The sequence below is a fragment of the Magnolia sinica genome, chromosome 13 (assembly GCF_029962835.1).
Source record: "Magnolia sinica isolate HGM2019 chromosome 13, MsV1, whole genome shotgun sequence".
NCBI lineage: Eukaryota > Viridiplantae > Streptophyta > Magnoliopsida > Magnoliales > Magnoliaceae > Magnolia > Magnolia sinica.
Genome location: NC_080585.1, coordinates 49575033 through 49591104, shown reverse-complemented (window position 1 = coordinate 49591104; position 16072 = coordinate 49575033). Strand labels below are relative to the sequence as shown.

At 40.4% G+C, this 16072-nt stretch overlaps 1 pseudogene; it reads right to left on the bottom strand.

The window, feature by feature from the left end:
* Positions 1-654: 654 nt before the first annotated feature.
* On the bottom strand, positions 655-15481 carry LOC131223753 (uncharacterized; annotated as a pseudogene).
* Between the last annotated feature and the right edge of the window lie 591 nt (positions 15482-16072).

Sequence of the window (16072 nt, the reverse complement as noted above, 5' to 3'; positions counted from 1 at the left end):
CATGGGTGTGTACTAAGACGCTAACCCCCCCAAAAAAAAAGGAAGATTCCTATAACTGAGCTATCTCTGCACTTGACAAAATTCATGATAATCTGCACCGTTGATATGGTAGGTTGCCATGTGAATGAACAATGGGCCAAAATCAAAACCGTTGAACCACTATGGCCATGAGATTATTGTAAGTTTTAGCCCACTGAGTGTGAATAATAGTCCCTTTTGTCATAAAATTCCCTATCTCAGGCCAGTGATGGGATGGCTATCTTACCTTTATGGGCATACATCCACATGGCCCACCAAGTCGATGGTTCTGATTGCAGCGCAGAAGAGCCACAAGTTCAAAGAGACCAAATGAACACACTTCATTCCTCTTTCATCTGTTGGGATGAATAGGAGTTATAAACCATGGAAAGGAAGGCCTCTTATCAAAAGAGACTCTGATGTTCGGATCAGAAGATAACAACTTCACACCTCGTATTGAAATAATAGGCATTCACACCTGGGGAAAGATGGAAGAGGTGAATTTGAGTGGTCCACATGCATACATGGAATGTGCACCGTTAGAGTTCTAACCAACTATTTTTTCCACGTGTGGCCCATGTGATGAGTGGACGATCCTGATTTTCAACTCAAGGTACGGTCACCGTAACAACCACCTGTTAAAACCCTAGTCCAAATTGTAAATGGTGCATAGCTCAAAATTCAAAATGATCAAATGACATGGGTATTCCGACTGACGGAGAGTGAGATTGGAAGAGGACTGCAATGTCCTCAGAAGTTACTTTGATTTGTCTGTTAGAGTTACAACTTACAAGAGATTTGAGGATACCTGGACTGATCTTGTCAGAAAGACCCCCTCTTTCTGAAATCCATAAGGACTTTTCCTTCACATACCTCTGTAATTTCTTTGTATCATGGTCCAGTCGTTCTTGATCTGCATTGCCAAATAAGAGGGAATTGAGGGCATTACTGAATAAGAAGAATAAGCATATACTAATATATGGACCAAATTCAATCACCATCGATTGGTGAAATGAAAAGGGTGTACTGCACTCAATCATCATTTTATATCATAAGATGGAAAATTATTAACCATAAGGTTAGAGAAAATATGACCAATCTTCCATATTCGATGTGCACTTGTGACCCAAATGCGGACCATATAGAATCTTCATAGTGTAATCAGCTTTCTTCCTTCTTCTTTTTTTTTTTTTTTCTTGGATAAATTTCTTCACTAGAAAGAGGAATAGAAGGTAAGCCTAGGGTAGGGATTGCAAGCCCATTGAAAAGGACGACGATTGCCTTCCTCAGCTAAAGTATTGGCTAACTCATTTAATTCACAAACAAACATTAGAAAAGGAAACCTCCCTCTATTAGTGTTGTCAGGAAGTTACCCAGACCTGTGGTAACCGATGTACTCCACCAGATTATAATGGGTTCAGGTACCATCTTTTGGAACCATCAAGAAATTGGGTTGGGTTCGGGTATCACCTTTAGGACCTGGTTAAAATTGGGTCTAATCGGGTTCAGGTCAGGTTCATGTAATGAATCCAGTTAAAGTTGGGTCTGATCAGGTCTGAACTGGCTGGGTCAGGTCCCTTTATTTTTAACAGTACAACTGCATTATTTCTTGGATAAATTTCTTCACTAGAAAGAGGAGTAGAAGGTAAGCCTAGGGTAGGGATTGCAAGCCCGTTGAAAAGGACGACGACCGCCTTCCTCAGCTAAAGTATTGGCTAACTCATTTATTTCACAAACAAACATTAGAAAAGGAAACCTCCCTCTATTAGTGTTGTCAGTAAGTTACCCAGACCAGTGGTAACTGATGGACTCCACCCGATTATAATGGGTTCAGGTACCATCTTTTGGAACCATCAAGAAATCGGGTTGGGTTCGGGTATCACCTTTAGGACCTGGTTAAAATTGGGTCTAATCGGGTTCAGGTCAGGTTCATGTAATGAATCCAGTTAAAGTTGGGTCTGATCAGGTCTGAACTGGTCTGGGTCAGGTCCCTTTATTTTTAACAGTACAACTGCATTATTTCTTGGATAAATTTCTTCACTAGAAAGAGGAGTAGAAGGTAAGCCTAGGGTAGGGATTGCAAGCCCGTTGAAAAGGACGACGACTGCCTTCCTCAGCTAAAGTATTGGCTAACTCATTTATTTCACAAACAAACATTAGAAAAGGAAACCTCCCTTTATTAGTGTTGTCAGTAAGTTACCCAGACCTGTGGTAACTGATGGACTCCACCCGATTATAATGGGTTCAGGTACCATCTTTTGGAACCATCAAGAAATCGGGTTGGGTTCGGGTATCACCTTTAGGACCTGGTTAAAATTGGGTCTAATCGGGTTCAGGTCAGGTTCAAGTAATGAATCCAGTTAAAGTTGGGTCTGATCAGGTCTGAACTGGTCTGGGTCAGGTCCCTTTATTTTTAACAGTACAACTGCATTATTTCTTGGATAAATTTCTTCACTAGAAAGAGGAGTAGAAGGTAAGCCTAGGGTAGGGATTGCAAGCCCATTGAAAAGGACGACGACCGCCTTCCTGAGCTAAAGTATTGGCTAACTCATTTATCTCACAAACAAACATTAGAAAAGGAAACCTCCCTCTATTAGTGTTGTCAGTAAGTTACCCAGACCTGTGGTAACCGATGGACTCCACCCGATTATAATGGGTTCAGGTACCATCTTTTGGAACCATCAAGAAATCGGGTTGGCTTCGGGTATCACCTTTAGGACCTGGTTAAAATTGGGTCTAATCGGGTTCAGGTCAGGTTCATGTAATGAACCCAGTTAAAGTTGGGTCTGATCAGGTCTGAACTGGTCCAGATAAGGTCCCTTTATTTTTAAGAGTACAACTGCATATATATAATATATTTTGATGAATCTAGCTACAAAATGAGGTTTCCTAGGCCACACACATGTAAGAGAGCCTGTTTACACACCATGCACGTGTCATAGTGAAACGTTTTCAGCCTCAAAACTACTGAGCGCCAACGGGGGCAACAGCTTTTCAGCCAGCAAGCAATGGCTGCTTCAAAGCCGTTGCGCGCTAACGTGCTCATACGTTTTTCAGCTTGTTAGCTTCAAAGCTTATTACTAAGGTAAAATGCACTAGCGTGCGCATACATTTTAAAGCTGAAAAACAAAGCTTTGAAGCTAGCTGTTGCGTCACTGGCTTTGAAGCAGAAAAACAGCCCCTTAATAAATAAGGGGCCCAGTCCTTTGGTATTTACGATCTAATCCACTTATCGGATGGGCCCAACCATATGAATGTTTGTATCTGTCCGAACCCAACTCAAAACTTGGATCCATAGACCCGATGGGTATCCGGCTACCAGAATCCAATTTGATTTGGGTCTAGGTCTTCAACAACCCAACCCAAAGCTGACATGTTGACAGCCTAACATCTATGAAACAATATCCTTAACCTTGTCAGTGATGAAGCAAGACTCCATGGACCCAAGTCATCCCTTCACCAAGCAATGGCATTAGCCAAATTTCCCTGCAAGAAAACATTATATGAGAAGCCTCCATTCCTAATGTTGTACAAGAAACCTCCATTCCAATGACACTCTACTTTCCGCTTCCTTATAAACTCTCCCCACAATCACCCCATCTGGTTCGATACCACAAGTCGCCCTCCCAGATACCTCCAACTCAGGCAAGCCATGACTCAATTTGAGACCGAATAAGTCAATCTGAGTCATGAGATGTCATTTTCAAGCATGGTTTTAAGACTCAGACCGGTCCGATATGACTCATCCTAGTCAACTTGAATTCAGTACAACCCCATCTGGTTTGATACCACAAATTGCATTCCTGAGTCACCTCCGACTTGGGCGAGATGCGACTAGACCTGAGATCTGAATCACCAAATCTAAAAACCATGTTTCCAAGATATTATTACTTGAGAATCTTTCTTAGCTGGAGGGATCTAGTTGGTTAGTGATGTAATTCGGGGTGAAGGGAAAGAAGAGGAAATGGAGGGAAGTAGAAGGTAGATGACAATGGAGCTTGAGTACATCACTCTCTTCCTCTCCTTCTTTATATCTTACTTCCTCCTCTTCCAGATATTGTCTCTTATTTCTAAACTAAACAGAGAAAAAGTACCCACAGGTGTATACAAAAACACAACTCAGACAGCAAGGTACTTGCACGTGTACATAGACAGAGAAACGCATGCATGCACGCGGACAACATTCTCTTAAAGTTAGGAAGGCATCATGACAATTATGTATGCCTGGATCAGATATCAAATTGGGTTATCTTCCATCTTAGCATGGTTGGTTCATTATAAAAATGAGAATGAGAAGACGGTTGGATGGGGGGAGAATGAGAAATCTATTCAACCTTTCGTAGGACGTTTTCTCATTGAATTAACATTTTTCATCTATAAAATTTATATTTCTATCCTTCTTCCTTTTTCTCTCTTTCTTTGCTGGCAACCTCAACTCTGCCTGGTAGGAAAGCACCAACTGCTCCCCCAGCCAGGGTAAAAGAGAGGATCATGTCCAGTAGGCAGCCAGTCATTGAATTTTTGCCAAACAATCATGAGAAGCCAACCCCAAACAGCTCAGACAAGGCTATGATGATGATGCCAACTGCAATGATGATGAATGGGTTAGACTTGTCAAATGGAATCTGACAAGAAATGATGAACTGTCATGAAGATTTTGAAACTCAATTTTTGTTAGGAATATGAGCAGCTAATGATGCGATTGGGCCAAACAACTCAGTGAACTACAGACTCATGGGAGGACCAATGGTAGCATGTGTCCAAGGAAAGTAATCTACTCTAAACTTGTACCTAAATTTCTAACTATTCAGTAAGAAAAGTCTTCTCCAACCACCAGAGGAGCAACATCCGTTTAATCATATTAATCGTCTAGCCCCTTATTATGTAAGGCGCACTTTGACATGGACGAAAATCTGAAACAGACCTGGATAGATAGGGCTGCTAAGCCCACACATTGGAGGAATAAACAAGCCACATCCAAGGCTACACCAAAGCAAAGCTAGGGCTTCACAACTAAGTGAACAATCTAGCTCTCACGTCTCTTTAGGAATTGTCCTAACATAGAAGTAACAGGAGTTAGCCTTTGCCACATTAACAAACAAACAACACAAGAAACACCTTTACATCCATGTGCCTACTGTTTACACCCATTTTCGGCACCTTGATGTGGACAAATGGAAAGCTGCCACATTGTTGACACTAGGGCTGTACACGAACCAAGTTAACTCGCTCGACTCGACTCAAAAAAGCTCGATTCGACTTGGTTCAAAACTGTGTTCAAGCCGAGTCGAGCTGATTTTTTGAGCTCGAAAAAATTTTGAACCGAGTTCAAGCTTGCCCGAGCTCGACTTGACTTGGATCGAACCCCAACTCGAATCGAACTCGGATCGAACCAGTTCGGTGACTCGATTACTTTGATATTGATGTTGCTCACCAAGTGTTTGATGAAATGACTCAACAAAGTGTCGACTGGTGGCAAGGAGGAGAGTATGTATATGAAACAAATACCTTTCTTCTTGATTTTGATGTTGCTTAAAAGGTGTTTGATGAAATACCTGTAAACAATTGTTGTTGTTTTACATACAGTAAGAAATTGAAAGTGCACTCCATGTGTTTGTGAAAATGCCACATAGGCTCGATCTTGGCTCGAACTCGGCTCGAGCTGGCCCGAGCTGTTGAACAAACCGAGCCGAGTTGGCCAGTCAAGCTCGAGGACCGAGCTGTGCCGAGTTCGAGCTGGGGTCAACTAGCAGCCGAGCCAAGTCGAGATGTCCCAAGCTCGACTCGGTTCGACTCGTGTACACCTCTAGTTGACACTATGGGCTTGGTGTTCAAGGAAATCTTACTCGCACTCAAAGATATCTTCGATTGATATTCCTTCGATGATATGCATTCCATTATTAATGTGGAGGCACAAAACGTTATGCGACTTTAAGTGAGAGAACCGTCGTATGCCACGTGGCCATTGATTAAACGAGCCAATTAATGAGGCAGCGTGCCGAGCACATCTATAAAAGACCCATCGAGGTAAGAATCCTAACAAGGATCCAGTTATGATACACTCGATAAGGTCGTCTCTCACAGTCATTCTAAAATAGGAGAACTTCCCAGAGACTTTCGAAGACTTCCTATAGTCGCAAAGACCTCGAAGATTGAACCAATATCCAAGCAAATCTAGCTATGGTTTGTCCCAAATCAGGAGAGCGAACATCAGGCAGATCAGGTCCCAAGTCGTATAATAATCAAAATTAAGAGAATGAGAGAGCTCGACGATAGATCTGATCTGACTCGTCCGATAATAGATCAGTATCAGGTGACCCCAGTCCATCTAATCCTTCCATCACTCTAAACCATTAGGGAGCAAGTGTTAAATGCAAGAGGTGGTTTGATTTGTGCCACCAGATGAGTGGCTATGATCGATTTGAGGTCTGGGATTAGTGATTCCCTGTTTGATCTCAAATTTGATTAGTGGGCCACGAACATCTCCCATAAGGGGATCAACTATGAGAAGAAGATCCGAGAAGCCAGCAATTTCGGATCTATCCAAAGACTTTCCTGCTCAGAATGCATGCCGAATACGTGGAAGATCCAGGATTAACAAGGAAATCCAGTAAGGGTTTAGCCACTTCGACAAGTTATAAAAAGCACGTGAAGAAGTGCTCGAGGCCCCATGCCAAACACATCTATCCACTTTTACAATTTATCTTTCATTGATCGTCTATCTTTACTTTTATCTCAATATAGCCTAGCCTAGCTCTAGCATAGATCGTTTCTGTCCAACATCCACCACTACAGTACCATAGAATTATATTAAATGTCCACAACCGTAAGTTGTTGGATCTCGATCAACTGAGTTCTTATTTATGCAATCACACATTTCCAATCACATTCTGTTGACCAGTCGCCTCGATCATTTGTTCTTACAGACGGATCAGGTATTTATCTCTTATTTATTTATTTCTGTAGTTATCTGATACTCTATTGATTGTAATGGGCCATACATTCAAATATTAATAAAATCGGCATTATTCAGCCTTTTATTTATTTATTTATTTGTTCAAATTCTTTCTTTTGAGGAATTTATTGCTTTTACTGGTGTACTTAGACATAAGGCAAAAAGAATCCATTCGGAGGGGCTAACCCCTACTCTTTCACAAGTTGCCTGATCGCTTATCACATCCTGTGGTTGAGAGAATAGTTGGATCCTGTGTCCATTCTACAATCAGTTTGACTCAATGCAGGAGGCACCAGCGTTCAATCAAACATTAAGTCGAGTAAGACTCTGGCACACCCGCACAATCATAATCGCACACGAAATCTAAATACAACCCTCTGATCACACGTGTGGCCTTGTGTTTGATTGAATTCAGCCAACACCTACCTCCCCCCAACAAAAGTTAACAAAGGGCGGGCTTTCCAAGGTACCAGGAGTCTATGAGCCATTAAAAATACTTCTCAAAATCAGTATATGATTTAAAACTCACATGCATATTTCCCAAACACAAGCTTAAGTGCCTATGGAATAGGTGCCCAATATGGGCACACGTGAAGTTTCTATCTAATACAAAGTAAGATCATTTTGTTCTAGAATGGGAACGATAGTTGCAGACAAAACTTGAATAGATTTGCTTTCATTAATAACTTTAGGAAATGCTAATTCAGAAGCAGCTCGCCTCATAGAATTTTTATGCAATTACCTCCTCCCAGACTCCCAATGCATGTGGCAAACATGCATGATGATTGGGACTGTTGATTTGGTGGGGCAAATGTGGATGGCTACAAGCCAAAAATCACAGTGATTGGCAAATTCTGACCTACCAGTTGTGGGTTTTTTCTTTTCCTAGACGGATGTGGACCTTTGACCTAACCATCCCTATCGCAGGCAATTACTCAAATGACTACCATGGACCTGATCAAAAGTTCATATGCTGTGTGCTGCATGGTGGGACCTGCACAGAACTTCTATGATGAGAGCTGCATCTTGCCATTTCTGTAACTTCCACTGGAGCAGGGAAGAAAACCTGCATTTCTCAGAGAAAAGGCAAGAGACAGCTTGAAAAGCCTCAGGCAATAAATAAAAGATCCCATGGACAGACCACCACCATTCAACTAGTTTGAAAGTTGGTCTACCAAACTACCATCATGAAGGCAGCCACAATGACAGGTTCAGTCCCCATTCCTTTGGCACCTATCTAAGACACTCTGGCCCAATAAACCATCGAAAACCCTGCCTAAAACAAAATCAATAGAGGAAACCAAGCCTATCTGAAATAAAAAGGAAGTGAAAAATAAACCCGGAAACAGTAGATCTCTAATACTTGAAAGCAGGATCGAAACCCATCCCTAGGGTGAACAACATTTCCCTAAAGCCCATGCATAAGCCAAGGAGTCCCCCTCCAAATGTAGCGTTTCACCTACTTGGCTTGCGAAAATATCCATCCCAACTTTTAGCCAAAAGCTCCCCAAGGTTCGAGTTCTAAGCATAGGTTTTAAATATTGTTATCAAAAGGCATTGGACAAACCCGAAAAGATAAGATATGGGGCATATCGAGCTGTATCAGACCCATATCAAATGATATGGGCCCGTATCAGCCTCTCTTTCTTCTTCTTCTTTTTTTCTTTTTCCTTTTTTTTTTTTTCTTTTTCTCTTTCTTCTTTCTTCTTTTTTTTTTTTTTTCTTCTTTATTTCTTTTTTCTTTTCTTTTCTTTTCTTTCTTTTTTTTTTTTTTTTTGCCATAAAAAAAAAATCAAAAAGGAATATATGAAAAATAGCAAACAATGTAAAACAGCAGAATGTATCTCTCTTTTTTAAAAAATAAAAAAAGTCAACATGCATTTAGTGGTGTAGAAGATTATTCTTTGATAAGAATGTTGTATGCCAGCATGACCTACTGAAAGTCAACCAATTAGGCCCTAATACAACACAAATCAAGCATATTTGGTGGATAATAGACCATTTCATTGAAATACAACAAAAAAGAGGATGAAAACAAAACAAAAACAAAAACAAAAACTGATGGTTTTACCCCTCTTCTTGATTTTCCCTAAAATCGTCCATTCCGCTTTGATTCATCAAATCCAGCTCAAATCTTGTGATTTGGTTCCAAAATAGGCCTACATCTAATTCAGAATAAGTTTATAAGCTTCCCTTAGAGTTGACATGAAGAAAAAAGTGAAAAAAGAAATAAGTGAATTTTTATTTTTTATTTTTTTAAAAAAAAAGAACAAAAGAGGGTCTTCATGGCCATACTCATATTGGCCTGTATCTGGCATATCGAACCATATCAGTGAAGACACAGCTGTAAAGGACCATATTAGCTGATACAACCCATTTTTTCCTCCCATTCAGCCAATTAATGGCGGGCACGAGAGAGGGCCTTCATGGCTGTAACTGTATTGGTGGCTTACAACGATATCCGACCATATTAGCCAATACAACCTATTTTTCAGTTAGCCAATTCACCCCCTTGTTGTGTAATGGTGGAGACCAATATGGCCAATACAACCATATCGCAACAATGTTTTAAACGATGTTCCAAGCACGACTAGCCCCAAAGAGTTAACTTAAGTTTTCCCTATCACCTTTAGTATTCCCCAAATATTAGGAGCCCTTGGATTCCCCAGAGCTGCCATCGGCATTTTCCAACACTATGAAGGAGGCTTTCAAGATAGGTGGCTGATGGAAATTGTCAATTACCTACTTCCACTCCCGATGTTGAAAACTAATATTTCTGGGAATTCCCTTGTGGTGCTACCCAAATCCACTCAATTTCAAATTGAGTGGGTATATAAGAATGGCCTGATTGAACGACTAATCATCAAAAGTTCTTTTATTTCTTTAATTACATAAACCCACATGATTTTAAGGGGGAGCACTCTCCATAATATGGTGGCCTTGTATCTTGAAGGGAACATTGTTCCAACTTCCAACCATCCATGAGATTGTATACTAACCCTAGAAGGACCCCACTTAATTTGAAATCGATGATAAAAGCTAGCCCAATACACCAGGCCTCATTGCACATGAGAATAGAGAAAAAGGCAAGACCAAATATACATGGCCTCGTAGCATGTTATGAATTTTTGCACATAATGCATCTATTGGGGAGGGTCTATTTCCTCTTCTAAATGTCTTAAGAATATTGTTTTCCATAGGCCCCCAACAAAAAGCCTTGACTCTAGGAGCACAAAATCCCCACACCTTCAACTGTGGAGCAAAGTTACTTCAAGAATTTATTTTATTTTTTTTTTATTTTTTATCTTTTTGTAATAAAAAGCCAACTCTGGGACATGGAGCCTATATCCTTTTTGTCCTCATCAAAAGGAGGCCATGAAGCATATAATAGATCAAGAAGCTCAACCACCGTAACAATTTCTGGATCCCACAAATCTCTGCAAAACTTGGACCATTATCTTTTCATACTCTAGCCCATAGGAGCCCTTTAACAAAGTATTCCGCAAGGCTAAGGAGAAATAGACAGAAATTTTCCAGAACTGTCTCCAATCCAGATTTCCTCCCAAAGCTGAACTCTTTCACACTTTCCTACCTTGACTCTTACCTTCACCAGCAATTGACCCACTCTCTTGGTGACAGCCCGAAACTTTGATATAGCTTGCAAAATGAAAGAGTTGTTCACCCTTATTACCTCTTTTTGGGTCCAACCCCTCTCCATCTCCCCGTACTTGGAAACAATGAAATTTATCCAAAACTCTCCTTGTACTTTCCCAAAATGCCACCATCAGTTTGTTAGTAATTCCCACGTTCTTGGTTTGAAACGACCAATGCCAATGCCCCCTTTATGTTTTGGTTTTTGAACTTCATTTAATAAGATGAAATTTGTGGGCATCTCCTCATCCTTCCAAAGGAGATATCTTTGGATTTTCTCTAATTTGTTTGCCACTCTAGCCAGGATTGGGAAAACTAATAATTGGTGAATTGATAAGTTTGAAAGAATTTGACTTGAAGCATATATGGCCTATAAAAGAGACATAATTCAGGGTGAAACTTGGTTGGGTTGGGTTGGGTTGGGTCGGGTTGAGGGTCAATCTGAGCCCAACCCAACCTCAAGAGGACCCAACCCGATCAGAATTCCAACCTGAGATGTCCAGCATGAACCCAAACCGAAATCCTCTATACTCAACCCAACCTTAACCCTAATACAGGTGATTATTCCCAACCAGACCTAACCCAACCTGAAGTTTCTCAACTCGAACCCAATCCAAATTCAAATTGGGTTGGTGTTTTACAACCCAAACACAATTCAAGGACCTTGACATGCAGACCCTACCAAACCCAAACTCGGGTCGGTTCAATCAGGATCAGGTTGACCTGAAACCAAGTAGCAGCCCTACATATAGTACAATCTCTTCCATGTTCCCAATTATTTCAAATCTTTCAATCATTGGGTCCCACATAACTGTCGAATTCAGGTTGGGCCCAAGGGGAAGCTAAGGTACCCCATAAACGATACTCGCATTTCCAAAACATCATCCTTGATTCCAATTCCTGCAATAGCACTTTTACTGAAATTGACCCAAGGACCCGAATTGCTTAGAAGCATCTGATAGTGAATTTAGTGACTCCAAATTGCTCAATAGTAACCCTGCATGGTATTATGATGCAGTCGGAAAACTAAAGTTGGGAAACTGATATACTCGGGTTTCCAACAATGTTAAGAATGTTTAGATTGGATGATGCCTCGATCAATTTGCAACAATGGTGAAGGGACAATGAGGGAACAAATTTCCTTGCCAAAGGCCCTTTTTCTTTTGAAGGAGCCTTTTAGACTGTCATTTATCAAAATTAAGAAGAGGGTCAAAGAGATGCAAGATCCATTCATCTCCTCCACTTTTCTCCAAAACCATCCTTTGAAGGAGGCATAATAGGAATGACTGATCCACTCTGTCATATGCTTTCTTCATGTCATTTTCTTCTTCTTCTTCTTCTTCTTCTTCTTCTTTTCCTTTTTTTTTTTTTTTTTGAAAACAACAGGACATAACAAACTGACTACACAAGGACTACATGATTTCTCCATGTCTGTTTTACAAACAATCACCAGATCTTTACTCCTTTTCCTAGAATCAACATGCTCATTGCCATTAGAATGCCAGTATTTCCCTACCCTTCACAAAGGATCCTTGAAAGGGAGAGATAAAACCCATAACTTCTTTGATTCTATTTGAGAGAACTATTGATAGAATTCTGTAGAAGTTTCCCACGAGGATTAATGAACGAACATCAACAATTCTTCCAAGCCATTTTTCAGAATGAGTGTGATAAAGTTGTGTTGACTCCTTTCCATATGTGACTCCTTCCACAGAATTCATCAAATACTGCGATCAGGTTTTTCCTTATCACTGCCCAGAATAACTCCCCTCCTTAGTTAATAACTACTCTCTTAATGATACTCAACATCAAAATTAAGAAATTTAATAATACAAAATGTAACATAAGAACAACATTCACAAGCCAAATGTAAGAATTAAGATCGACAATTAAGGGACAATAGACTAAAACTCATCGTACAATAAATTCACTTGCAAGACTTGCAATATTCACCCAAAAACAATCCAACCAATTGTATTTCTATTTTGGTTATAACTTGAATAAGAAACCCAAGTAGTCATCATGCAACAACTTCATCGCACTACCATCTATGAAACATTTTTATTCCATAATGCAATCTCCTGTACAAACTCGAATACCTTTTTCTAGCATAGTATGGGCAGCATGAAATGGTACCCAAGCGAAAACATCCGACCCGGGAAACATCATCCTTGTATGCTCCGTCGAGTCATGATCACCACACGTCCGACATACCTCCTTCAACAGAGGCCTCGACTTGGTTCCACCTATTTCTTTCATGATCGACTCAAAAGGAGATGGTACGCTTGTCTTCGTTGTGCGGGCTCTCTTACGGAGAGCCGTTTAGGCCTCTCTATTTGCATTCCTCAATTTATCATTTTCAACTAGCTGCATTTGTGTAAATAAATTCGGGAAACTGAGACAAGCAATCAAAGCAGAAAAGAGACGATAGATTGAAAGTAAAGCTAAAGAGTGAAGGGTGAGAGAAGGCGGGAGCTTCACCTGCTGTCGTGCCAGAAGGATATGCTCAGCTTCAGTTTCAACCTCAATTAGAATCTGTTGCAGTTGCTTCATGCTGTCATCCATTTGAGTTCACTGTTGAAAATCTTGGGGAGTTAGTATTCAAAAATCTTTTGCATTAGTAAATTGCTTTTCTATTTTCCTTGTCATCAAAAAGCTGTTGGAAAAATGAAAATGGGTTTGGTACGAAATAGTTGATAAATACAATTGTGAAGAACTACTCATGGGTGTTATCCATTTGGTGTGTCGTGTACCCTTGCTCCTTTTTGTGACCCTCCCAAAGAATTGCACGATCCATGAACCCATTGTTCATACTACGTCCTGAGTCTTGACCACCAATTAGACTTAGCCATAGTGGAAATGTTTGCCGATTGTGATGCAGGCCTATGACCTACCACAGGGCCCAACATGTGCTGATTTTGGACTGTTTAGTTATAGATTTAGGGCCTAAATATCAATATTTGCATTTTACCATTTGAGAAAAATATAGAGGCTGATTTAAAGATGTGATTGAAGATTTAGAGGATCATTTTCTGGATTTGTTTTTATTATTATTAAGCCTTTACCATCTTAGGTAGATTAAATTGATTTGAAATCAATTACAAGTGATTTCAAATCAAATGATTGATTTAAAATCAATCTCTTAGTTCGGGAGATTCTCATTGAAGATTCATTTAGGGTCTATAAAAAGAGAGGCGGTGTAGGAGGTAAGCATTCCAATATTTTCTGAGTGTGAGTGTTCCTTACATATTGTAAGAGAAGAATGATATCAATAAAGTTATCTCTCTACTCAAATATTCTTGAGGGTGTACTCTTGTCTATTGCTTTGCAATTTGGGTGTCGAGATCTTATTGACTTGATAACCATATTGCATCATTTTGGTATCAAAGCTAGTGATTACTGGGCAATTATCGACTCCATATCATCTTCTAACAGCTTCGAAGGGGATGACATAAGAAGTGTTTATGCAACTAATCAAATTGATCCACGCACTCATATAGAAAGTAGATCAACTCATACAAGCGCTAGGCAATCTCATTAATCAAGTGAGGGAACTTCGGCATGGAGGGAAGCCAAAGACCTAAGTTGGAGCATTTGCATATGTAAGGAAAGATCCACACCAAAGTCCCAACCACAACAACAGATAGACCCTGATCGAATCCTTCAATTGTTGGAATGTGATGGAACCCAGAATTGAAGTAGAAATTCTGAAAACGACAGAGAGATCCACATGGTCAAAGGAAAAGTTGATGTCTAGGGATGTTAACAACGTCACAAAACTTTTTGAATGCCACGTGGGATGCACAATTGTAAATCAGAACAGTTCATTCAATACCCCATTGGGAGAAACCATGGTGCAAGAATCGCGACAATCCGAAAAACTAACCGTTTCAGCAGGGCCAATATATTACAACTTACAAACATCAGTTGTTTACGAGCCTAACTCACATGGTTAGAATCACCAAACCAAAGTGCTAATTTGAAAACATAAATTATACAAAGTGGGATCTATCAGATTGATTGATGTTTCAAGATGATAATTAGACCTATTTTGTTTCTCTACTCAATCTTGACCGTCCATTTTCCATGCTATTAATCCGATGTTTGGGATCATGTGATTGGCATGATTGTTGCGCCATGGCTTGCTCCTGGTTGTATCAATGAATGGATGGTTCAAATCGATTTTTTATTTTTAATTTTAATTTTTTTTTTAAACATGGTTTTACAAGCCATAGTTTGCAAATATACCTATAAAGCACCGTCCACCAGGGCCCACATGCTAAGATGGTAGGGTGATCTAAACCGTCCATATTCTTATTACTTCCAAAAATAAGCTGTTTTCCGACCATCCCGCTTCATTGATGGCTCTCTCATCTTCGATTTTTATATTTGAATTCGAGCCACTAATTTATTTTTTCTCTTTTCGTATTTCTAAATTCATTTAGATCTAGTGATGATCATAATCATCCGTATTGCGGAAGTTTCTTAAGGTGACCCATACAGCATAGAGTCCATAACATGAACGGTTCTGGTCATCGGACCATTGAGCATGTGTGCCCCAGTGGGCAATGACACACGCAGGATGAGCGGCAAAACGAGGCCATGCGCGTATTTACCCTTCTTTTATGAAGACGTATTATACGACGTATACTTGAGAAAATACGGATTAATTCGCGTATTCATGATCTGGTTGTAATACGGTGTGTTTGGAATGAGGGAAAGAAACCCTAACCTTACTTTTGTCCGCAATCCGCGGGCACCACCGCCTTCGAATCCAACGGCAGTCGTCTGTGGCCAGTCGCCCTCATCAGCCGCCGGTCTCCCTGTCTGCAGGAGCCAAGAAGGGCGTGGATTAGGTGAGGCAGGGGTCACAGCTTAGTGGGTGAGGCCCTGACCGTGGGACCCATCTTGATGTATTTGTTGTATATCCACGCCGTCCATCCGTTTAGTCAGATTATTTTAGGGCATGGTCATAAAAATGAGGAAGTTTAAAATCTCACGTGGACCACACAGTAGGAATTGAATTCCAACCACTGAAATCTTTTCGGGGGCCACCAAAGTTTTATAGATCAAGCTGCTATTTGCGTTTTTACTCCATCCAGGTATGTGTGACATTTTCAGGAAGTTGGATGATAAATAAACATTACAGTGGGCCTTAGAAAGTTTTTAATGGTAGGTGTTCAATCACCACTTTTTTCGATCTGCCTCATTTTTTGGAAAATTTTCTAAAATGGTATGAAAAACGGATGGAGAGAGTGGATATGCAACAAGTAAATTTATGGGGGCCCACGGTCAGGGCCTCGCCCTGTAAGCTGTACCCTGCCTCACGCAATCCGCGCCAAGCGAAAACAATAGGAGAAATTTACCATTGTACGACCCATTTATGGCCTATTTACCGGATGAAGCCCACCCCACTTTACCTGACCAGAATAAGCCCCATCTGTACGG